Source organism: Mustela nivalis, assembly GCF_964662115.1.
Source record: "Mustela nivalis genome assembly, chromosome: 2".
Taxonomy (NCBI): domain Eukaryota; kingdom Metazoa; phylum Chordata; class Mammalia; order Carnivora; family Mustelidae; genus Mustela; species Mustela nivalis.
The window spans coordinates 30,651,655-30,676,890 of NC_139021.1; positions in this window are offsets into that span (position 1 = coordinate 30,651,655).

Below are 25,236 nucleotides of genomic sequence, written 5' to 3' on the forward strand. Positions count from 1 at the left end.
TAACTTCAGTTTCAGCTAGCTGTCTCTGTACTCTTACTTCATCAGCTTTCCTCCAAATGAACAAGTTTGAACTCCAGGAGAACAGGAATTTTTCCTGGCTACAATGACACTCCTCATCCCGTAAACCATTACGTGGTGACCTAGCCTAATCGTCGTCAGCTCGCAAAAATCTGTGGCTATAAAACTAATTATAATCTATAAGGTAAACCATAGTGTACTATAAAGAAATCAAACTGGTAATAAAGATGGTACGTCACTGTATTTACTCTTTTATCACTACCCCAAACACTCTATAATGTCACACACTAGGATATTTATGCAACTCAGTGGACACACAAACACATATAGATCATACTAGCTTGTTTCACTCAGGGAAGAGCAGGGGGGACAGAGTGCTTGTAAAGTATTGAGCATATCTGAGATGAGGTCAGACAAGTAGGCAGTGGCCAACTCACAGAGGGCCACAGGCCACGAAAAGGAGTTCCCATTAAGTACTGAATGATAGGAAACGAGTGGCACATTTTAAGAAGGGGAGTAATATGTTGACTTCACAAACAGGAAGTAAGAGTGTAAGTAGGGAACCTAATTAGGATGGTATTTTCATAATCTTAATAAGAAACTGGACTAAGGTGCAAGTGAGTGAATGAGTGAAATGGATGAATGCATGATTTGAGAGATGCAACTACGAAGATTTCGTGTTGGATGAGAGAGGGAAGAGGAGAAGGGGGAAGGGAGGGTTCCAAAGAGGTCTTGTAGTAATTTCTCCAAACAAAGGGGAAAATGGGGAGTTGTGAGGAAGAATAGGAGGAACTTCTTTTAGAGTTGGAAATAAGTATTAAATGAATGAACAATGATATATCGGACTGCCCTTGATGAGCATATGACCCAGTGTGGAAGAAGACAGGCAAGAAAGAACTTTGCATAAGATGTGAGAGGTACCATAATCAGGAATCTGTGGAACACTGTACAGGAGGACACAGGAAGGTCATTAAAACAGCGCTTTGGAGGTCAGAGTGGACTACTTGGAGGAAGTGACTGTCACTTGAATGAAAATCCAAAAGTAAGGGAGACAGGGTAGCTGAGACAGACAACAAGGCAGGAAATACAGAAGAGATGGAGAGGTGAAGGCGGACAGATCCCAAAAAGCCTTTTAAACCATATTCAGTGTTTGGTACTTACCCTGAGGGGAACAGGATATCAAGGTAGGTTATTTAAGCAGGAAAACCTAAAAGTATGTACTTCCCTTCAGTTCCTATTTCATCATCAGAAACCAGTCCCAGATCTCACACAGCTGTATGGGGGAGGGAGTCAGGTCTCCCTCATGTCCAGGAAGCAAGAGGAGGGGATCCCGTGAGCACTAGCAGAGAGGCCTGTTGTTATACAGACGATATATTCTGTAAGTATCCAGACTCATTTGTCTTCAGAGCTTCAGTGGGAAAGACACAAGGATGTAAGTTTAAAAAATTTTTTTAAAGATCTGTTAAAATAAAGTTCTAGTCTGAGCATATATTTGTTTATTGCCATAGTATATGAATAAGGATGCATACACTGTCATCAAATCTTGATGCTACATTTGGGATGATCGATTTTTAATATGGGCTCTGCACCAAACGCCTGACTGGCTGAAACTGAGGAACAGGAAAACCCCAGTATGGCTGCCAACTGGAAGAGATTTGCCAAACATGTGAAGACACCATCGACAAGAGAAAACAGTGATTTCAAATCTGGTCTCCAAGCAGAGAGCCCCAAGTGCGGATACTTCAAATTGCTGTGATGGGTTCAAGCTGCTTCTCTCCCTGCACTGCGTGTGTGCACCTCAGAGGAAACAGCTCAGAGTTTGATTTTTAACAATGGTTGGGATTCTCTTCAGTAACCCTGTAAAAACTAGTTATTGATATTATAGAGAAAGTTTTTCATACTATCCTATAGCTGCTATAATGTTAAACAAGTTGACACTGCTTGAAATAGGTTACTTTTTCCTGCTATTTAGGTGAGGAAATTGTCGTGTACTTTGTTTTGCACAGAACCCCTGCTGAACCCAGGTTCTACTACCTACTATCTGTGCAGTCTGGGGCAATAAACTCCCACTTTGTAAGCCTCAGCCTCCTCATCTGGAATATGATCATAGTAGTGTATACTTCACTACATTATTATCAAGATTAATTTTTTAAGACCTATAAATCACATAATACCATGCATGCTTCCATGTGATGAAGGCTCAATTAATGGGAGCTCTCACAATGTCATTTTTCAGTTCTCTGTGCACACTTGCAGGTTTTGGATAAAACTTGTTTTCTTTAGGTCACTTAAATTCAAAATAACATCATTCTTATTACAAGTGCACAATATAATCACTTTACAATGAAGAATTTTTATAGAGTTCATTTTCATGAACTCATTTTTTTATTAAAAAAAAAGAAAAGAAAAAAACCCTGAATCCTACTTAAAGTCAGATCTCTTTCTTCATAAAGTTCTGACAAGCAAAATTAAATGTTTGCCAAATGTTTTCCCATTTGCTATGAACTACAGCTGTCCTGGCACATAGTACAAGGACACCCACAGTCATACCCACAGGCTGAAGGGCTGAAAGAAACCTCATTTATAGAATCAGAACCCACCATATTTGGTGGCTCAAAAAGATCCCCAAACACACAGCCCTCAGGCTTGGCTCAAGCTACTGACGGTCCCCTGAAGGACCCACAAAATTCAGCGCTATGAGTCCTGGAGACCATAAGTGCAGATAATATGTTCTGCAGATTCCCCAGGAGCCCTGGCCCATTCCAGGATTCATGTGGGTTGAACAGGTTACAAAGAAAGTATACTGCATTTAGTAATGTCTGGACCTTTGCGCTTTAATGTAAGACCTGTCATTGTGAAAAGTGGCCAGGCAGAGTCACCAGGTCTCAGAGATGAAGGAAGAAAGAGCAGAAAAGAACACTAAAGGGAACTCCTACCCTGAAATCAGGTTTCAGAGAACAGACTGAAGTAGATGAAAAGCACAATCACGAATGAAGAGCTTATGAAGGCGAACTTTTAAGGTGCTCTCTTCCATTCTATTCTGATACGTCGACAAAAAGGACAAAAAGGCCAACTTCTAAAAACAAGCTGAAGGGTAAGAATTTACCTTTTGTTCTAGTCACCTCACTATTTGCAAAGGTCATTATTTAGCCCCTGTTGCAAGGCGGTCACAAAAAACTGTCAAAGAGGTGACTGGGAAGGCAGGCAAGTGTGGAGGAGAAACAGATACACACCATTTTACCAAGAGCTGGGATTTCGTCTTTCCTGGGTCTCTGTTGAAATGTCTGACTTCACAAAATTACACATCTTTGCGGCTTTGTTTCAAATGGGTACTGTGAGAAGGTTTAACTAGTGACCTCTTGGAAAGTGACCAAACCTCCCAGAACAGTCCCTGTTTAACATTTGTCCCTGTTTAACACTTGTCCCTGAGTTTTCATAGCATCCCCTCTCATCCAGAAACATGACCTGGGTTGGTTGATAATGTGGTTCAGCCTACCTCCTAGATTGTCTTTTCGAGCTCTAAAATCCTATTAATTCTTCCACTCATTCATTCTTCCAAATCTAGACCATTCAGATATAGCAATGCACTCACTGGAAAAATAGTTGATGGTAATATAATGATTAGTTACATATGTTCCAATGTGTTAGCATATTCTATAATTTAAATTTTCTATTTGAGATTTAGCTTTAAAAAAAAAAATCCAAACTTAGCAATTAAATAAAAAAACTTTATTTTAGCATTGCATAAGCCAGACCTCTATTTCTTGGCCATCTTTCTCCATAATTGATGATTCTCCTTGGAGAGATTTCCCTTGCTCCTTCTCCACTTCTTTGGCAGCCATGATTATCTTCTGGGACACTCCTCCCTCCATCTGAGCGTCCTCCACCCCCACCCCCACCACAAGTCATCTCTGTCTTGCTCCCCTCACTCTGTCTCCTGAACCTTTTAACGGGAACCACCAGTAATTTATCACTGTGATAACTGCTTGCAGCAAAGCTGAGCTTTAAACATTAGCACCACAGTGTGGGGGCACATCTACAGGCAGTTATCCACCACCCAAAGAGGAAGCAAAATGAATTGTTTGATTGACGAAGGCCACCTCACCATCATACCCTGCACCCTCCTCTTTGCTCCACCAATTAAACCTATTTGCCACCATTCCAGAAGAAGACTCCAACACAAATCTTAAAATCACTTACCATCCAAGGAGATCTACAAACTCCAGTCTGTAACTATTTATTACTATTAAAATAATTTCCTGTAATGATTATAAACTCTATCCATCCTATATGTGTCTCAAAACTATGTTTAAGTGATTGATTTTGTACTTCAAACTATGTAATATTAATAGAATTTGACAAGTTATATTTCATGCTCAAAGATCAAAATATGTTGGAGAGTCTAATGATCTAAAAATAAATAACAGAACTAAAAAAATGAAAGATGCTTTCAGATACCATTAAAAAATAGATAGGAAAGGAGTATTTAAACAGTGAAGGCTTATAATAATTAGGCTAATAATTATACCTAACATTTACTTTCTCTGTTCCAGGTCTAGATCTAAGCAGCTTCTGCTGTATAAACTTATACAATCACCACAACAACCCTACAAAAGTTAACTATTACATGGTTGAGGAAACTAAACCAGAATGGGAAGGGGGTGGGCAGGGAAAGGAGGACTTCCCAAAGCTTTCAGAACAAGTAAGTAAAGGAGGTGGATTCTAACCCAAGACCTACCCCACAGTCCTTGCTCTTAAGCCATTATGCCCTGTGTACGTCAATGTGTACGTCAATAGTTTTTAACCCTCTAAATAGGGTGTAACTCCTATTTCAAAACCCCCAAGTAAACTTTAGAGAAAATGTAATGTTTACAAATATAATTAAAACAATATGCCACCAAACTCCCTAGTTGTTATATGAAGGAGAAATAAAAACAAAGCAAATTATAGTAAGACAATGTATAATTCAGCATGTGAATACTCACATTAGAAAAAATAATGATCTAAACTGCCAAAAATGCAAATGGACACAGGTGTTTTGCATTTTTGACTCAAAAACCACAAATGGTAATGTCCTCAGTGATGAGAATTACAGTAATGATGAGTAACTCTTGGTAAATCTCCAGGTGAAACAGTTAAGACCTTTCTCTACATATACAACAGTTGCATCCCAGCAAGTTCAATTTATATTAAAGCTGCATAAAACCATAAATGTTTAATACGAAAGAGATCATCTGGTTCTTCCTTCACATAATTATAAATAGGCTCTTCACATATATGAAGGTCTGGTGGGACTTCTAAAAGTGAGTGGCAGCATAAGGAATGATTTGTTCATCAGTACCCTCCTGAACATGGCTACACAGGCAGCCTCCTGAGGTCCCATTCACTAAATGCCAGTGAGCTTCTCCATCACTGGGACAGCTACAAAACACCTCCCACCCCAGATTTCTGCACGGAGCAGTGGGGCTGTCCCTCCAGAATACCACTGTTCGTAGAAAACAGGATAAGCTTCAAGCAGATGGCATCACCTCTATGAGAGAAAATAAACCACAAGACCAACAAAAGATGGAAAGTTTACTCAAGAATGTAGAATCTGTGGCAAGCTGATCTTGAACTTTAAATGAATACTGAAAAACAGATATTCCGGAGTGCTTGGAATTTTGTTTTGCAACTTTCCTCCCTTTGTATGAAGCCTAAAACATCTTGGCTGGCCCAGCTGTAGTACGTGTCTCCAGTGTGGCTCCTTTACCAAAATACCATGTTGGAATGGGGTCACTTTACCTTGTGAAGGGAAGTTTATTTGTTCTTCTTATGATTTTTTTGAATGAACTACATGAACTTCCCTCCTCTGACCCAACTTACCTCGTCATTATTCTTCTAATATCCTTAGCAAGTACTCCTAGGAAGCAGAACAGGACAGAAAAAAAAAAAAAAAATGAACCCTAAGAATAAATATTTTTGTGCTAAAGAGATTAGTGGGTATAAAAGGGGACTAAGATTTCTAGAAATTATTTCATTCATTCAACAAATATTACATGAGCACCTTAGATGTGCCCTACGCTTTCTTTGGTACATATTTTCCATCTTGAAGGAAATTATGACCTAGTGGGAAGACAAATCATAAACAGGTGTCAAGATCCTGTAATAAATACCATGGGTAAACCCAGGAGGATACTGGTAATATAAAAGCTCAGAGAAAGGACACCCAACCCAAGTTTGAGAAACAAGAAACCAGAAGGACTGAAAAGCAAAATAAGGAATAAAAAGAAGAATATTTAGGTCAGTACATAGTTCATCTGTAAGTCAGGAGAACTTGGGAGTCTCCTCCAAGCGAGTAACTCAGAGCTTCTAGAGGCAGGGTGAAAGTGATGAGTGACGAGCCTCGGTGTGTTAGCAGAGGCAGGCTGGGTCGTATCGGGCCCTGCGAAGACAAGACTTTACCCTGAGTGCCTTGGGATCCTACTGGGAGGCTTTCACGATGAGACCTGCATTACATTTTAAAATGTTTATATTTTTACTGAAGGATAGTTGGTATACAACGTTATATTAGCTTGAAGTGCACGGCACTGACAGTTGCATATTACAATGACTTTTCTGGCCCATTGTGGACAATAGTTGGAAGAAGGGCAGTGGCAAAGGCAGAAGGACCAGTAACATGGATGTAGCGTTGTTGGAAGCAAGAGATGAAGGCAGCTGGGACTAAAGGAGCACCGGTGGGAATGGGGAGAAGTGGCCAGTGTGGCAGTTACGAGGGCCACGGGAGTGCTTAGGACTGGGAGAGCATCTGAATGGAGAGAGGAGGGCACACTCACTGGTCTCTGTGTCTGTCAGCTCAGTAGCAGATGGTGCCCTTGGCTGAGACATAGACCACAAGAGGAGAGCAGGTTGGGTATAATGAGAATGGGGAAGGTAAAGTTTGAGACAAAATATCCTATTGTAGCTCTGCTACGAATGTACCTAATTTTCTCAGGAAACAACTTTGCTGTGTAAAGCTACCCAGCTTTATGAGAACCAAAGGAAGTTTTGGTTACCAGATATTTAAGTTCTTCATTTAAAAGACTATGAAACCAAGCCCAGACTAGAAAACAACTTAATCTGAAACTTACAGCTAATAGTTAATTGAGGGAGAGTGATAGAACACAGGAAAAGACCCAGAATCAAATCAAGTCAAATCTCTGATGGGCTCCTTGTCAGCGGGGTGCCCTCCACAGGGGCCCCTCCCTGTCTGCCTCCACTTCTTCGTGTTGCTGGGAAACAAAGTGAATCACAGGTGAACAGAGCATTAGGGGGCTAAGTGTGGAGCACTCCCCAAGGTATTCTGGTCTCCATCCCAACAAACCTGGCCATTGCCTAGATCAAAGGACCAAAAGTTGATTTTCCCCAAAAATGTAGTTTTCACTCGTTCTCTACTTGGGCATGGGAGTTGGGTAGAATCAGGCTCAAATACAGATTCTGACACTGGACTGGACGAGTTACCTAAACGTCTTACAACTTGATTCCCTCGTCAGTAAATCTGGTGGCACTGTCTCACAGGTTTTTCCCAATGATTAAGTGAGAGAACATTTGAATATGCTTAAAACAGTCGCAGGCACATAGCAGATGCTGGGCAAAGCCTTCTCAGCAGGGAGACATGGTTTAAATTCGAATCTAGCAGTCTCGAAAAGAGATCAGGACGAAGATACAGATTGGCTCCTCTAATAAAAAGGACAGCTGAGGGACGCCTGGGTGGCTCAGTTGGTTAAGCAGCTGCCTTCGGCTCAGGTCATGATCCCAGCGTCCTGGGATCGAGTCCCACATCGGGCTCCTTGCTCCGCAGGGAGCCTGCTTCTCCCTCTGACTCTTCCTTCCACTCTGTCTGCCTGTGCTCACTCTCATTCACTCTCTCTCTCTGACAAATAAATAAATAAAATCTTTAAAAAAAAAAAAAAAAAAAAGGACAGCTGATTTAAGATGGAGATTGGGAATGGATCTGAAGTGGGGGAAATTCACCCCCAGGTCTTAAGGAGAACCTACATGTAAGAACGATGGTGGGGCGTGGAGGGGGAAGATAGTCAATAAAAGCAAGAATTGTAAGAACTATTTGCAAAGTTGAGAGTGGAAGTGGGGATTAGTGAAACAGTAAACACAGCACAGAAGTAAATAATGAGAGGGGCCAGGAAAGGACTATGAAGTCTGTGAACTGGATGCGAAGGGGAGGAAACACTGAAGAGTAGTTTCGAAGTGATTTCAAAGTGCACAAAGTGAACAAGTCAGTAAATATCTACAGCAATTCGGGGCACCAGGGTGGCTCAGTGGGTGAAAGCCTCTGCCTTCAGCTCAGGTCATGATCCCAAGGTCCTGGGATCCAGCCCCACATCAGGCTCTCTGCTCAGTAGGGAGCCTGCTTTCTCTCTCTCTCTCTGCCTACTTGTGATCTCTATCAAATAAATAAAAAAAATCTTAAAAAAAAAAAATCTATGGCAATTCAAATACTAATTTCCAGGATGTGTATGTGTGACTGGGTGAGAGTTTTTGTTTGTTGATTGGCTTTGAGTGAGGGGTGCTCCCTCTGGTTTTAGGGGGTGTTTTGTGGTAGACAATGGGATATGCACAGTTTTTGCTTTGGAAGAATTACTACAAATGAATGTAGAAGGGTCCAAACTTCTGGGTCATACAATTCTCATTGTGAAGGTTTTGAGCCCGCATTCCCAATAAATTATATGCACACATATAAGAACAATCATGTAATTTCATTTTGTACATATCTTTACATTTCATCTTTATTTTATAATATATGCTTTTGTGTTTTTTATATATCTACATCTTTAAAAGTGAGATAAAAATAAACACAATTAGAAGTTCCAACATTTCTTACCCTAGCAATGTTTGGGTGTATATTCTACTCTACCACTCGATACTACTAGACTTACTGCAAATGACAAAATTTTGAAACTTTCTTGAAGGTAAGTTACATTCTTACTGGGTGAAAAAGTTTGTTAAGTATTTCAATTATCTATGTTCTTCAGTTTTAACTTGCTTGATCAGATTATGCCAGATGTATTTACTACCCTACATAATAGATGTATGTAATTTCTCCAAGTACTGAGGGTTTTTCTTTACATATTTAATCTGAGGTTATCATTTGCCTATAAATATATAATTTCACCATCCAATTGGATGATTTCCCTCAGATATGTATAAATATATACATATATAAATAAGCATGAGTAAATTTAATATATAATATATAATATATACATATATATGTAGATCTGTTGAAATAGAGTCACAGATACATACACAGACAACCAGAGAGAACCAGATAAACAGATACATCTGTTCATTAACGACTTTCCCCATTAATTCTCCTTTGCAAGATGCTAATGTTACCACTGTTTTGAATTTCTATGTGCCTAGTCTATCCTTGCCATTCCTTTTACACTTAATATCTTTGTTATTTTAGTTTTGTCCCTTGGAAACAGCAGATATTTGAATTTGAGTTTTTTTCTTTTCTTCTCTTTAAGGCAAAATTATATGTATACATTTTAATACACCCCTTGGTTATAATTTACCCTATAGCTTTTCTTATTCCTATGTTTTGTCCTGTGCACTACAGGTGTATATTCTCTGCTTTTGTCAATTAGAAGTTATCTAAAGTGTTTTAAAAACTCAAAACATGTTTGAAATCACTTTCTTCAATTATCAATATCAAGAATACAAGAGAAACCTCTTGACTCTCCCATGTCAATAAAAAACTTAGTAGGATTTTGCTTACCTTAATTTTATCCCACTTAATATTTATAAAATATGGCTTTTTAAGGCATGGATTATTTTAATTTTGTATATTTTCTTTGGGCATTGTTTTACATATGTATTATTTTTTAATTTAAGTTTACAGCAAGCATTCTGACTTCTCTGTGTCACTGGTATCTGTGCTTAACATCAATCCTTTCATGGCCTAATTTGTCCTTTTATTGAGTTTGTTGCTAGTGTGTGTCTTGCTCCAATGTGCATTTTTAAAGATGTATGGGTAATATAATTTTTGTATATTTGATTTTATGAGAATTTTTTCGTTTTAAGTAACTTTTTCACATACTCGTATTTTCCTATGTCCTACAATAGAAAAAGAGAGGGAAGCTGGAAGTGACCTCAGCATCATGATAACAGGAGCCATTTCTCTTTGCTCTGGCCCTTTGATTAACAACTATTTGTACATTCATAACCGAATAAAGGGACTCTGCATTCTACCATCTGTGCTTTCAAAAGTGGGCGGATAGGACCTCAGCAAGGGCTGTGGATCCAAGAGAGTCCATGTGTCTGCCCCACTTCCACTCCCCTGGAGAAGGAAAAAGGGAACCTGGAGAGTACAAACCTGGGCAGATACTCACAGGCAACGGAGAATTTGTGGAAGTCCAGTGTGCCTGAAGGGAGAATCTGGCAAGCCACTGGAGTAGGTCAGAGGGGAGTTGGGATGCAGCCCTTCTCTCCAGGGGGTTACTGAAAGTACCTGGGCTTCTGGCAGTGGCAGTGGTGGTGGTTCCCCGGGGCAGAGGAGGTAGAGCGGCACAGTGTCTCTCCCACAGAGGAATTCAAAAGCCAAAGTAGTGCGTGACTTCCTAGCTGTCCCAGTTGTGTAGGCTGTGGCTGGAGAAACCTGTGTCTCTCTAGCAGCACGCAGAATAAGAGACCTCCTTGATTGGGAGGGAAGAAAGAGGAAAGGAAAGGAAGCAGGTAAAAATCTCAAAGGGAATTGAAGGAATGCATTCCATGCCATTAGCTTTGACCCTTCGGCAGGAAGACTGTTCGTGGACCTCCGGAACTGCCCCACTGGAGGATACCCCAGTCGAACCCATGAACACCCCCAAACTCTTAGATGCTAAGTCCACACACGCTTCCAAGTGTACTGAGAGGCAGCGGCACATGGAGACCACAAGCTTGAGCTATAGCGCCACCTTCTGGATTTCAAAAGAAAGGTTTCTAATAGCCAGCCTGTTGAATCTAAGGGCCACATACACAACTTTAGGAATGGGTAGCCTACTTCAAACATAAAAAGCAGAAGTGTACATCTTCAAACACTGAAGAAGAAAAAAGAAAAAGAAATATGGCTTCAGAAAAAGAAAATAATTCTCCAGCAACCATATGCAAAGGCATGGAATTCTACAATGTAACAAATCAAGAACTCAAACTAGCTGTTATGAAAAAATTCAATAAGCTACAATGAAACTCAGAAAGACCATTCAATGATCCTAGTAATAAAAAACAGAAGGCTTTCTTTAACAAATATTGAAATTATAAAAAGACACAAACAGAAATTTGGGAACTGAAGAATTCAATAAAATGAGAAGAATGCACTAGAAAACATTGGTAACAGGACAGACCAGATGAAAGAAAGACTAAGTGACTTGGAACATAGGAATATAGAAATAACAGAAGAGGAAAGAGAACTAAGATTTTTTTTTAAAGAAACTCGGGGCGCCTGGGTGGCTCAGTGGGTTAAAGCCTCTGCCTTCAGCTCGGATCATGATCCCGGACCCCTAGGATTGAGCCCCACATCAGACTCTCTGCTCAGCAGGGAGCCTGCTTCCCTTCCTCTCTCTCTCTCTGCCTGCCTCTCTGCCTACTTGTGATCTCTGTCTGTCAAATAAATAAATAAAATCCTTAAAAAAAAAAGAAAGAAAGAAAGAAAGAAAGAAAGAAAGAAAGAAAGAAAGAAAGAAAAAAGAAACTCTACCAGAGCTATTAGATCAGAAAGGTAAATGTAAGAATTGGTATACCTGAAGGTGAAGAGAAGCAGAAGAGAACAGAGATTATTTAAAGAAATAATAGCTGAGAACTTCCCAAACCCAAGCAAGAACTTGGACATATATGTCTGCAAAACTAATAGAACGCCCTATGAGCTCAATGCAAGAGATCTTCTACAGGACACATTGTAATAAAACCATCAAAAGTCAGTGCTAAAGAATCTTAGAAGCAGCCAGGGGTGGGGGAAACAGCCTACAAAAGGATCCCAATGAAGCTACAAGCAGATTTCTCAGCAGAAACTCTACATACCAGAAAAGAGTAGAAGGGCATATTTAAAGTGTTGAAAACTAAAAATTGTGAGCCAAGAATACTTTATCTGGTGAAGGCATGAAGGAGAAATAGAGGCTTTCCCAGACAAACAAAAGCTGAGGGACTTCACCATTGCTGGGCCTGCTTTACAGAAAATGCTGAAAGGACGTCTTGAAGCTGAAACAGAAGGAACCAATCAGAGACATGAAAACATATGAAGATGTAGAACAATCTAGTAAAATAAAAAATAGCCATAATTAGAAAACTGTAATTATATATTTAAGGGTATGTTAACTGCCCAACTACAGTATAACCATTAAAAGAAGAGCATTAGAAATAACTATAGCACTATGATTTGTTAATGAATACCCAGCATAGAAATAATCACATCATCAAAAACATGAAAAGGGCAGAGTAAAAGGGTGGGGTTTTTACAGGCAAATGAAGGTTAGTTGCTCTCAGCATAAAATGGACAGTTTTATCTATGAGATGTTTTATGGTAAGCCTCATGCTAACCATAAAACAGAAATCTATAGTAAATTCATGAAATATAAAGAAAGGGGAAGACAGAGTGTACCACCATGGAAAACCACACCAATTTACAAAAGTAGGCAGAAACGAAGGGACAAATAAACAATGGAATACAAAGCAAGGAGAAGGCAACTAAGAAGATGACAGAAGTAAGTCCTTACTTACCATTTCAGCTTGAAAGACACAACTAGACTCAGAGTAAAGGAACATAAAGAGATATTCCAGCAAGTAGAAACCAAAAGAAAGTGGAAGTAACCATACTCATATCAGGCAAAATAGACTTTGAGCTAAAAACTGGTAACAAAAGACAAGGAAGGCCATTGTATAATGATGAAAGGATCCATAAATCAAGAATATAAAATAATTATACGTATGTGTGTGTATGCACCCAACATCAGATGACCTAAATACATTAAGCCAGTACTAACAGTTCTAAAGGGAGAAAGAAGGAACAATACAATAATACTAGGGAGTTTCAATACATCGTTATCAGCAATGGATAGATCATCCAGACAGAAAATCAACAAGGAAACGTGGGATTTGAACTACACTTTAGATCCACTGGACTTAGACATACACAGAACATTCCATCCAACAGCAGAATACATGTTCTCCTCAAGTGCACACAGAACATTCTCCAGAAAAAAGCATATTATAGGCCACAAAATAAGTCTTAGCAAATCTAAGATTAAAATTATATAAACTATTGCTTTTGATCATTATGTTATGAAACCAGAAATCAACAAGAAGAAAGCTGGAAAGTCTACAAGTATGTGGAATCTGAGCAACACATTTTGGAAAACCAATGGGTCAAAGGAGAAATAAAAAGGGTAATAAAAATTTTCTCTAAACAAATGAAAATGGAAACTATCAAATCCTATGGGATGTTGCAAAAAACAGTTCTGAGAGGAAAATTTATAGTGATAAATGCCTGTACTAGGCAATTAGAAATATTCAAACAATAACTTTACACCTCATAACTAACTTTACATAACTAACTTTACACCTCAAGGAACTAAAGAAAAAGAAAAAACAAAACAAAACAAGGCCCAGATTTAGCAAAAGGAAAGAAATGAAGATCAGAGCAGAAGTAAAGGAAATAGAAACCAGAAAAAATATAATAGAAAGGATCAACAAAACTAAGAGCTGGTTTTTCAAAAAGAAAAATATTTGGGGGGGGGGGAACCTTAGCTAGACTAAGAAAAAAAAAGAAGATGCAAAAAAAAAAAATTAGGAATGAAAGGAGATAGACAACTGATACTGTAAAAATACATAAGATCATAAGAGACAACCATGAACATTATGTGCCAACAAGTTTGATAACCCAGAAGAAATGGGTAAATTTCTGGAAACACACAACCTACTATAGCCAAATCACGAAGAAATAGAAAATCTGAATAGACCAATAATAAGTAAAGAGATCACATCAACAATCAAAAACCTCAGTACCAGAAAACCCCAGTACCAGACTGTTTCACTGCTCACTGGCAAATAAAGAAGAATTAATGTCAATCCTTCTCAAATTTAAAAAAAAAAAAAATGAAAAAAAGGAAGTAGATCCAAACTCATTCTATAAAGCCAGAATTACCCTGGTAGCAAAACTAAATAAGGGCACATTAAGAAAACTATAAACCAATATCTCTGATGAATATAGATGCAAAAATTCTCAAACTATTAGCAAACCAATTCAAGAACATATTAAAAGGACTATGCACCATTACCATGTGGGATTTACCCTTAGGATGGTTCAACATACATAAATCAAAAATGTAGTATATCACATTAATAGAATGAATGATAAAAAATCACATGATCCTGGGGCACCTGGGTAAGTCAGTCAAGTTAAATGTCTGTCTTCGGCTCAGGTCATGATCCCAGGATCCTAGGAGAGACTCCCACATTGGGCTCCCTGCTCTGTAGGGAGCCTGCTTCTCCCTCTCCCTCTGCCTGCTGCTTCCCCTGCTTGCTCTCTCTCTCTCTCTCTGTCAAATTAATAAAATCTTTTTTAAAAAATCACATGATCTTCTCAATAGATACAGAAAAAGAATTTGACAAAATATCACATCTTTTCATGATAAAAACTCTCAATAGATTGAGAATAAAAGGAACACACCTCAACATAATAAAGGCCATATACAAAAAACCCACAGCTAATATTGTACTCAGTGGTGAAAACCTGAAGGCTTTTCCTCTAAGATCAGGAATAAGACAGTGATGGCCTACTCTCACTGCGCTTCTGCAATATGTCACAGAAAGTCCTTGCTAGAGAAATTAGATAAGACAAAGAAACAAAAGGCTTCCAACTCAGAAAGGAAGAAGTAACAATTATTTGCAGATATGACTTTGCATATAGAAAATCCCAGAGACTCAACAAAAAAAAACTACTGAAGCTAATCAAAGTAAGTAAATTTGCAGAATATAAAATTGATATACAGAAGTCAGTTGCATTTTTATTCACTAATAATGAAACATCAGGAAAAGAAATAAAGATAAAGATCCCATTTACAATAGCATCAAAAACAATAAACCCCTAGGACTAAATTTAACTGAGAAAGTAAATGATCTGCATAATGAGAAGTATAGATTTTGTTGAAAGAAACTGAAGCAGAGACAAACAAATGGAAAATGGAAAGACATCCTGTGTTCATGGATCAGAAGAATTAATATTGTTACGATGTCCATACTACCCAAAGCCATCTATGGATTCAGTGTAATCCTCATTGAAATACCAAAGGCATTCTTCACAGAGACAGAAAAAAACTTCTAATTTGTATAGAACCACAAAAGATCCTGAATAATTAAAGAAACCTGAAAAGGAAGAACAAGGTGGGAGGCGCTATCACTCTTCATTTCAAACTATTAGAAAACTACAGCTTTTAAAACACACAAACAGAAAATAGTAGGATACTGGCATGAGAATGGATACACACAGGCCAACTGAACAGAATAGAGAGCCCAGAATTAGCAACCCCCACATATGGTGAACTAATAATCCACAATAAGGAAAGGATAGTCTCTTCAACAAATGGTGTTGTGAAAACTGGATAAACACATGCAAAACAATGAAAGTGAGTCCCTTATCCTACACCATTCACAAAAATTAACTCACAATGAATTAAAGATTTAAACATAAGACCTGATACCATAAAACTCCTAGAAGAAAATGTAAGGAGAAAGCTCCTGGATATACATTAGCAATGATTTTTTTTGATAGGACACCAATTCTTTTGCATAGTTAATTAACAAATGAGAAGTCAACCTATAGAATGGGAGAAAGTTTTTGTAAACCATATATTAGATAAGGGGTTAAATCCAAAATATATAAATAATTCACGTAATTCAGTGGGTTAAGCCTCTGCCTTAGGCTTGGGTCATGATCTCGGGGTCCTGGATGGAGCCCTGCATCGGGCTCTCTGCTCAGTGGGGAGCCTGCTTCCCCCTCTCTCTCTGCTTGTCTCTCTGCTTACTTGTGATTTCTCTCTATGTCAAATAAATAAAATATCTTTTAAAAGGGGGGAGGGGCAGAGGAACTAAATAGACATTTTTCTAAATGAGACATCCAAAGAACAAACAGGTAAATGAAAAGATGTTCAATATCACTCATCATCAGGGAAATGTAAATCAAAGTCACAAGGAGCTGTCACATTGCTCCTGTTAGAACAACTATCATCAAGAAGATTGGAGATAAGGAGTGCCTGGGGTGGCTCAGTCCATGAGTCATCGGGCTCTTGATTTGGGCTTAGGTCATGATCTCAGGGTTGTGAGATTGAGCCCTGTGTTGAGCTCCACACTCAGCAGGGACTTTCTTGAGATTCTCCCTCTCCCTCTGCCTTTCCCCTCACTCAAGTCCGTTCTCTCTCTTTCTCTCTCTAAAATAAATAAATCTTTACCCAAAAAATGACAAGAGATAAGTGTTGGCAAGGATGTGGAAAAAAGGGAACTCTTGTCACTGTTGGTTGGAATATAAATTGTTCCAGCCACTACTGAAAACAGTATTGTGGTTTGTCAAAAAATTAATAGATCTACCACATGATCCAGCAATTCTAAAAGTAATTGAAATATATACCCAAAGGAAATGAAAACAGAATATTGAAGACTTATGTATTCCCATATTTATTGCAACATTATTCACTATAGCCAAGATACGGAAACAACTGAAGTGTCCATCAATACACACACACACACACACACACACACACACACACACTGGAATGCTATCCAGGCATGAGAAGGAGGACATTCTGCCATTTCTGACAACTTAGATGGGCCCTGAGCACACTATACTAAGTGAAAAAAATTCAAACAGAAAGACAAGCACTTATATGTGGAATCTAAAAAAGCTAAACTCATAAAAATAGAGCAAAATGGTGGTTACCAGGTGATGGGTGGGGAGGGCAGACAGAGGTTTAAGGGTGTAAACTTGAAATTAGTAGTAAATAAGTCCTAAAGATTTAATGCACAGTATAGTGAATATAGATAATAATACTGTGTTATAATCATAAAACTTGATAAGAGACTAAAATGGAATTATTACAACCACTAAAAAGAAATTATAAAAATGGAGGTTTTAGTTATCGTTACAATTGCAATCATACTTCAGTGGATAAATGTATTAAATTAACATGATGTACAACTTAAATTTAATTATGTCAGATTACTTTCAATAAAAAATATTTTTAAAAAAGAAAAGACAATGATGTCTTCCAGTAGTGCATAAACATTGTATCCTTAGAGTCTAACACTGGTGTTGTAAAGTATAAAACCAGTTTCATTTCATTTGTTGTTTTTAAAAGTTTTTTTTTTTTTAAGTTTATTTTTTTTTTAGTACTCTCTATACCTGTCCTGGGGCTCAAACTCATGACCCTGACATCAACAGTCACATACTCTTCCAACTGAGCCAGACAAGCACCTCAGTTTTTCATTTGTAATAAGTCTGATTTGTCTACTTTGCTTTTTTTCTTCTGCATCTAGACATTTAAATAAGAGTGCTTTGTTTCTCTGAAATTCAAAACAATTCATCAATGGTTTTCTTCTCAATTTTGCTTGCTATTTGGTGTCCTTTATTTATTTTTTTTTTAAAGATTTTATTTATTTATTTGACAGAGAGATCACAAGTAGGCAGAGAGGCAGGCAGAGAGAGAGGAGGAAGCAGGCTCCCTGCTGATCAGAGAGCCCGATGCAGGACTCGATCCCAGGACCCTGAGATCATGACCTGAGCCGAAGGCAGCGGCTTAACCCACTGAGCCACCCAGGCGCCCTGGTGTCTTTTATTTACAACGGGTCTTTCTTAGGTCAGTAAAGCTTTATGCTCTTGTATATTTGATTTTTATTACTTTTCATTTTTTTCTGATCAGGAACATTTTTCAAAGTTCGAAAGAATTTTTTGAAAAATTGACTACACCCTTCACTGCTTCTATTAAAGCTATAAATCATACATTATTTTATTTTGCACAGCAAGGTATTTCTTATTTTTACCTGCATACAAGTCCCTTTTTCTTATTTCTAATCACATTTATTTGTGATACATAATATATATTATCTTTATCAAATTTTTTCTATGTTTTATTAAAAACCCAAAGCAGGTGTTATAAAATTTACTTTTGTGTATTAAACAATTTTTGGAAGTCTGATTTTTTTTCTACAATGCCCGCCCCCCCAAAAAAATGTTCTTATTCTTCAGACTGTAGAATCTTTCCCTAAGTCCAGTGTTCTTTTCATCGGATTCCTTGTGATTCAGTGAGGAGAGCTCTATTCAACTGAAGCATTTTCCACAGAAACAGCATGAGAACATTCTCCTTGAGACCCAGACTCAGTGCTGTGGTTGACGTGCACCACCTCCAAACTACTTCCTGATGTCTAACATTCATTCTTTCAGTGTTAGTATGCTGAATTAACTGCAGCCTTCTGGAACATATCAGATCATTCTCAGGGGACTGAAGTACTCCTCTTCCCCTCTTCTCTGGAGGTGTTCACCCGCAGCAGGCATCCTGATAATCCACAGTATAATGCTTGGTGGGACAGATTCTAGAGCCCCATGGCTTACATCCAAATCCTGACTCCACAACTTGGAATTTTGTGTATGGGTACCTGCTTTGTAGGATGCCTTTGGAAGCTATGGAGGGAGAAGCATTTTGCAAACTTTTCCTAGTTTTCTCATTTCTAAAACAGAGATCTAGTTTTCCCTCACAGGGTTGTCATAACAAAATGAGTTTACTATGCATAAAACACTTGGAATGATGCCTGACCCAGAGTTACTCTTCTATAGCATGTTTACTATGTTTAAGGAACTTTAGCTTTTGAACAGATTGTGTAGAGATTTGCAGGCTCCACATTTACACAGAGCAATGCACTATCATTTAGGAACTGATACCACAAGAGCAAAAAGCAAAATAGCTAAAGATACTCACCTAACGAGAAAATCTCCCTAACTGTTGACAGTCCACTCCATACTGAGGAAGCTGCCTGCACAGAACTGGTTCCTCTTTGGATGTGCTACTCCTGACACTACACTGTCATCATTGTGTCAATCTCACGAGGTGTATTTATGCCCATTAAAATCCTCATGTGGAAAATGTGTTCTTAATGATAGAAGTATTCTCATTATCTGGCTAGCAATGCACAATGAAGAAAAGAAAGCCGTGATTTTGAAATCAGAGACATGTGAAAGGATAAGGCAGAAGAGGCAAATAAGATAGGAGACAGCGAAAGGACAATGGGCTGAACAACACGGCAGACTTGAAATTACTGTTACAAAGACACCCGTGACATTTCGGAAAAAACAACAACAACAACAACAAAGAGACAGTGGGTTGTGAGAGGGTAAAAATGCTAAGTAGGCAATCGTCTCACAAAGGACTGGGACGTATGATAAGGTGTGGGTCCCACTTCACGACTCCCACAAAGCACGTGCTAGGTGGCAGACACTTGGGAGGTTGGGAGGGACACCAAACAGAATCAGTGGTGAATGTGCAGAAAGGGGTTCCTTCCCTGTGTGCATCGAAAAAAATCTCTAAGGGAATAAAAGTCAGAGAGTGGGATAGATTGATGATGGGGTAGAATTATTTGGCCACAAACACAGCCCACCCCATTATGTTCATCTTCTCTGATTATATGGTAAAAATGCCAAGGGTGATGAGTGCACTGACCACTTGCAAAACAGCCTTTTGTTTCTTTGCCAGATCTTCTTCCCTCAATGGTCCTCTATTATCAATAGTCCTTACGCATCAGACATTTTAAGAAACCTAAACAAACTACCTGAATGAAATAGAATTTGACCCATGTTTACTGAAGAAAGACATCATACTTTCTTCGTGTTCTTCCACTCTACCTAGATAAAGTATGAGACAAACCATTTTCTAGTAATTTTGCTTGAAATCATTTTAATAATTGGCATATTTCAGATGGAAACTCCTTTTCATGTTAATCATCTGAGTAACTGTCTCAATCCATGTCCCTTTTATTTTTTTTTATTTTCTTTATTTAAATTTTTTAGTGTTCTAAGACTCATTGTTTATGCACAACACCCAGTGCTCCTTAGAACCCACCACCAGGCTCACCTTTTAAAAACCACAATCACCAGGGCACCTGGGTGGCTCAGTGGATTAAGCCTCTGCCTTCGGCTCAGGTCGTGATCTCGGGGTCCTGGGATCGAGTTCCGCATCGGGCTCTCTGCTTGGCAGGGAGCCTGTTTCCCCTTCTCTCTCTGCCTGCCTCTCTGCTTGTGATCTCTCTCTGTCAAATAAATAAATAAAATCTTAAAACACACACACACACACACACACACACACACACACACATCTTGATTCAATAAATGGCCTTGCTCTTAACAGGAGTAGGCACAGTTTAGACAGAATAGAGTACAGTTCTCACTGTGTCCTGAAGATGGCAGGCAGGGATTTAGACTGAGTTTAAGAGCTCTAGGGAAGACTTCCCCTATTACTATTCAGGCCTCCTAGTACTGAATCCATCAACAAGCCTTGTTTCATTTTATCCCCAACTTTCCTGAAGTAGATCTGAAACACTGAAATACCTACCCTCATCGAGCTAATACATATCACCTCACAGTTGCCTTTCTTTTTGTGGTGCAAACACTTAGATCTACTCATAGAAAATACCATGTATATGATACGTTATTTTAACTATCATCATTGTGCTCTACATTAGACCCCCAGAATTTTTCATTTTATAACTGAAAACCTCTACCCTTTGATTAACATCCTATTTCTCCCACACCTTAGTCCCTGGCAACCACCATTCTACTCTCTGCTTCTATGAGTTCAACTTTTCAAAAATTCTCTTTTGAGTACATTGTTTAGGCCAAGGATTATGCTAGATTTGGTTGGGCAATACCATTCGGTTTTTAAAATTTACTATTACTTACCCTATAGTTTAGAAAAACACTGGAAAAAGAGGAAGCAAAATGGCAGAGGAGTAGAAGACTGAAATATGAATGGGTCCCAGGAGTTCAGCTGGATAGGTATCAAACTATTCTGAACACCTACAAATTCAATAGGAGATAGAAGAGAAGAAGGGAAGCAATTCTAGAAACAGAAAACTGATGACTTTCTGGAAGGTAGGACGTGTAGAGAAGTGAATTGGAAGCAACTGGAAGATAGACCGTGGTGGGAGGGACTGGCTCCGGGCAAGCAGTAGAGCACAAAATCAGAACTTTGAGAAGTCTGCTCCACTGAGGGACATGGCTCCAGAGGCTAAGTGGGGTAGAGGACTCACAGGGGGGAGTGTGGTCTCAGGACCCATGGGGTCACAGATTAACTGGGGGTGTCTGAGGGTGGCAGAGCTCCCAGGTATTGGAGTGGGGAAGCCAACTGCAGACACGGAGCCAAGGAGTGAGCTCTCAGCTTGGGTTACCGTCAATCATGATCCAAGCCACAGTCAGGCCACTGCTTTTTGAGCAGGGACCCCACAAGTGGCAGATCCTGAGAGACCCCTTCCTTCCTCCTCCAGGAGGACCAGGATGGGAGCATGCAGCAGGAATCTGCTAAGTTTGGAGAATACAAACGGGACCATGCACTAGAGTTAGAAACACTTGGTCACAGGCCAGGTGAGCACAGACATGGCCAGAGACCAGGGAGATAGGAGGAATTGACTAATTTTCTCTGAGGGAGCATGGAGGAGTGGGGCTCCAAGCTCTCAGCTCCTCAGCCAGAGATTGGGAGGCTGCCATTTACATTCCCATCCCCCAAAGCTCTACAGAAAGTGTTCAGGGAACAATAGTTACAGAGAGTGAGCCCAAGGAGATTACTTAGCCTGGCTCCTAGCAAGGGCAGTGCAATTCTGCCTTGGGCAAAGACATTTGAGAATCACGGCAACAGCCTCCTCCCCCAGAAGAACAACAAGAACATCCAGCCAAGAACAAGTTAACCAATTAATGAGAACTGCAAAACTCCAGAGCTATGGGAAAGCAACACATAGAATCCATGACTTTTTTTCCCCATGATCACTTAGTCTCTCAAAGTTAAATTTGTTAAATTTTATTTTTTTCTTATTCTTTTTTTTAACTTTTCCTCTTTCCTCTTTTAATGTTTTCTTAACTATCTTATCAATACCTTTTTAAAAAATCTTTTTAAATTTTAATTCTTATAGTCATATTTTATTCCTTCATTGTATTTAACCTTATTTTTGTACATATAGGTGTTTTTTTTTCTTTAAAATTTTGGGATACAATTTCTACTAATAGATCAAAATATACCCTAAATCTAGCACATGGCTTTGTTCTAGTCTCCAGCCTGATCACATTGTCTCTTTTTTTTCTTCTTTTTCCAGCCAACTTATCAATTCCTTTTTTAGAATCTTTTATTTTTCATCTTTATAGTTATATTCCATCCCTTCTTCATATTTAAACTTATTTTTGTATATATATATATAAGTTTTTCTTTCTTTAAAATTTTGGGAGGCAGTTTCTTCTAAGAGACCAGAATACAGCCAAAATCAAGTGTGTAGCTCTGTTCTATTCACCAGTCTAATATATATTATTTTTTACTTTTTTATCCCCCTCCCCTTATTTCTCCCCCCAGTTTTGGTTCTCTTCTGATTTGGTTAGCATATATTTTTCTGGGGTCCTTGCCACCCTTTTAGTATTTTACTCTTTCATTCATATATTCTTTTTTTTTTTTTAAAGATTTTATTTATTTATTTGACAGAGAGAGATCACAAGCAGGCAGAGAGGCAGGCAGAGAGAGGAGGAAGCAGGCTCCCTGCTGAGCAGAGAGCCCGATGCGGGACTCGATCCCAGGACCCTGAGATCATGACCTGAGCCAAAGGAAGCGGCTTAACCCACTGAGCCACCCAGGCGCCCTCATTCATATATTCTTATCTGGACAAAATGACATAGTGGGAAAACGCACTACAAAAAACAAAAAAAAGAAAAGAACAAGAGGCAGTACCGCCAGCTAGGAACCTAATCAATAATGGACATTGGTAGTATGTCAGAATTGGAGTTCAGAATGACAAATTCTCAAGGTGCTAGCTGGGCTCAAAAAAGCATGGAAAATATTAGAGAATCCCTTTCTGGAGAAATAATCTCTTTCTGGAGAAATAAAAGAACTAAAAATCTAACCAAGTTGAATTCAAAAAAGCTATTAATGAGGTGAAATAAAAAAATGGAAGCTCTTACTGCTAGGATAAATGAGGCAGAAGAGAGAATTAGTGATAAAGAAGACCAAATGATGGAGAATAAAGAAGCTGAGTAAAAGAGAGACAAACAATTACTGGACCATGAGGAGAGAATTCAAAAGATAAGTGATACTAGCCAATAGGATCCAAGAGTACATTAAAAGGATTATTCACTACGACCAAGTGGGATTTATTCCTGGGCTGCAAGTTTGGTTCAACATCTACAAATCAATCAATGTGATATAATACATTAATGAAAGAAAGAACAACAACCATGATACTCTCAATAGATGCTGAAAAAGCATTCAACAAAGTACAGCATTCTTTCTTGATCAAAACTCTTCAAAGTGTAGAGATAGAGGGGACATATCTCAATACCATCAAAGCCATCTATGAAAAACCCACAGCAAATATCATTCTCAATGGGGGAAAATAGAATTTTCCCCTAAGGTAAGGAAACAGTAGGGATGTCCACTATCACCACTGCCGTTCAACATAGTACTACAAGTCCTAGCCTCGGCAATCAGACAACAAAAAGAAATTAAAAGCATGCAAATCAGCAAAGAAAAAGTCAAACTCTCACTCTTTACAGATGATGTGATATTTTATGTAGAAAACCCAAATGACTCTACTCCAAAACTGCTAGAACTCATACAGGAATTCAATAAAGTGTTAGGATATAAAATCAATGCACAGAAATCAGTTGCATTTCTATACACCAACAACAAGACAGAAGAAAGAGAAATTAAAGAGTTGACCCCATTTACAATTACACTCAAAACCATAAGATATCTAGGAATAAACCTAACCAAAGAAGCAAAGAATCTGTACTCAGAAAACTATAAAGTATTCATGAAAGAAATGGAGGAAGACACAAAGAAATGGAAAAATGTTCCATGTTCATGGATTGGAACAACAAATTTTGTGAAAATGTCTATGCTACCTAAAGCAATCTATACATTTAATGCCTTCCCTATCAAAATACCATCAATTTTTTTTTGCAAAGAAATGGAACAAATAATCCTAAAATTTATATGGAACCACAAAAGACCCCAAATACCCAAAGGAATGCTGAAAAGAGAGCCAAAGTTGGTGGCATCACAATTCCAGACTCCAAGCTCTATTAGAAAGCTGACATCATCAAGGCCATATGGTACTGGCACCAAAACAGACACAGAGATCAATGGAACAGAACAGAGAGCCCAGAAATAGACCCTCAGCTCTATGGTCAACTAATCTTCAGCAAAGCAGCAAATAATACCCAGGAGGAAAAAGACAGTCTCTTCAACAAATGGTGTTAGGGAAATTGGACAATCACATGAAGAAGAATGAAATTGGACCATTTCCTTACACCATATACAAAAACAGACTCAAAAATGAATTAAAGACCTCAATGTGAGACAGGAATCCATCCAAACCCCTGAGGAGAACACAGGCAGCAACTTCTTTGACCTCAGCCACTTCTTTGACCTTCTTCCTTGACACATCGCCAAAGGCGAGCGAAGCAGGGGCAAAAATGAACTATTGGGACTTCATCAAGATCAAAAGCTTTTGCACAGCAAAAGGAAACAACCAACAAAACCAAAACTGACACAATGGGAGAAGATACTCGCAAATCAGATAAAGGGCTAGTACCCCAAATCTATAAAGAACTTATCAAACTCAACACCCAAAGAACAAATAATCCCATCAGGAAATGGGCAGAAGACATGAGCAGACATTTTGTCAAGGAAGACATACAAATGGCCAACATACACATGAAAAAATGCTCAACATCACCCGGTATCAGGAAAATACAAATCAAAACCTCAGTGAAATACCACTTCACACCAGTCAGAATAACTAAAATTATCAAGTCAGGAAACAAAGATGTTGGCAAGGAAGCAGAAAAAGGGGAACCCTCTTGCAGTGTTGGTGGTAATGCAAGCTGGTGCAGCCACTCTGGAAAACAGTATGGAGGTACCTCAAAAAGTTGAAAATAGAGCTACCCTATGACCCAGCAATCACACTACTGAGTATTTACCT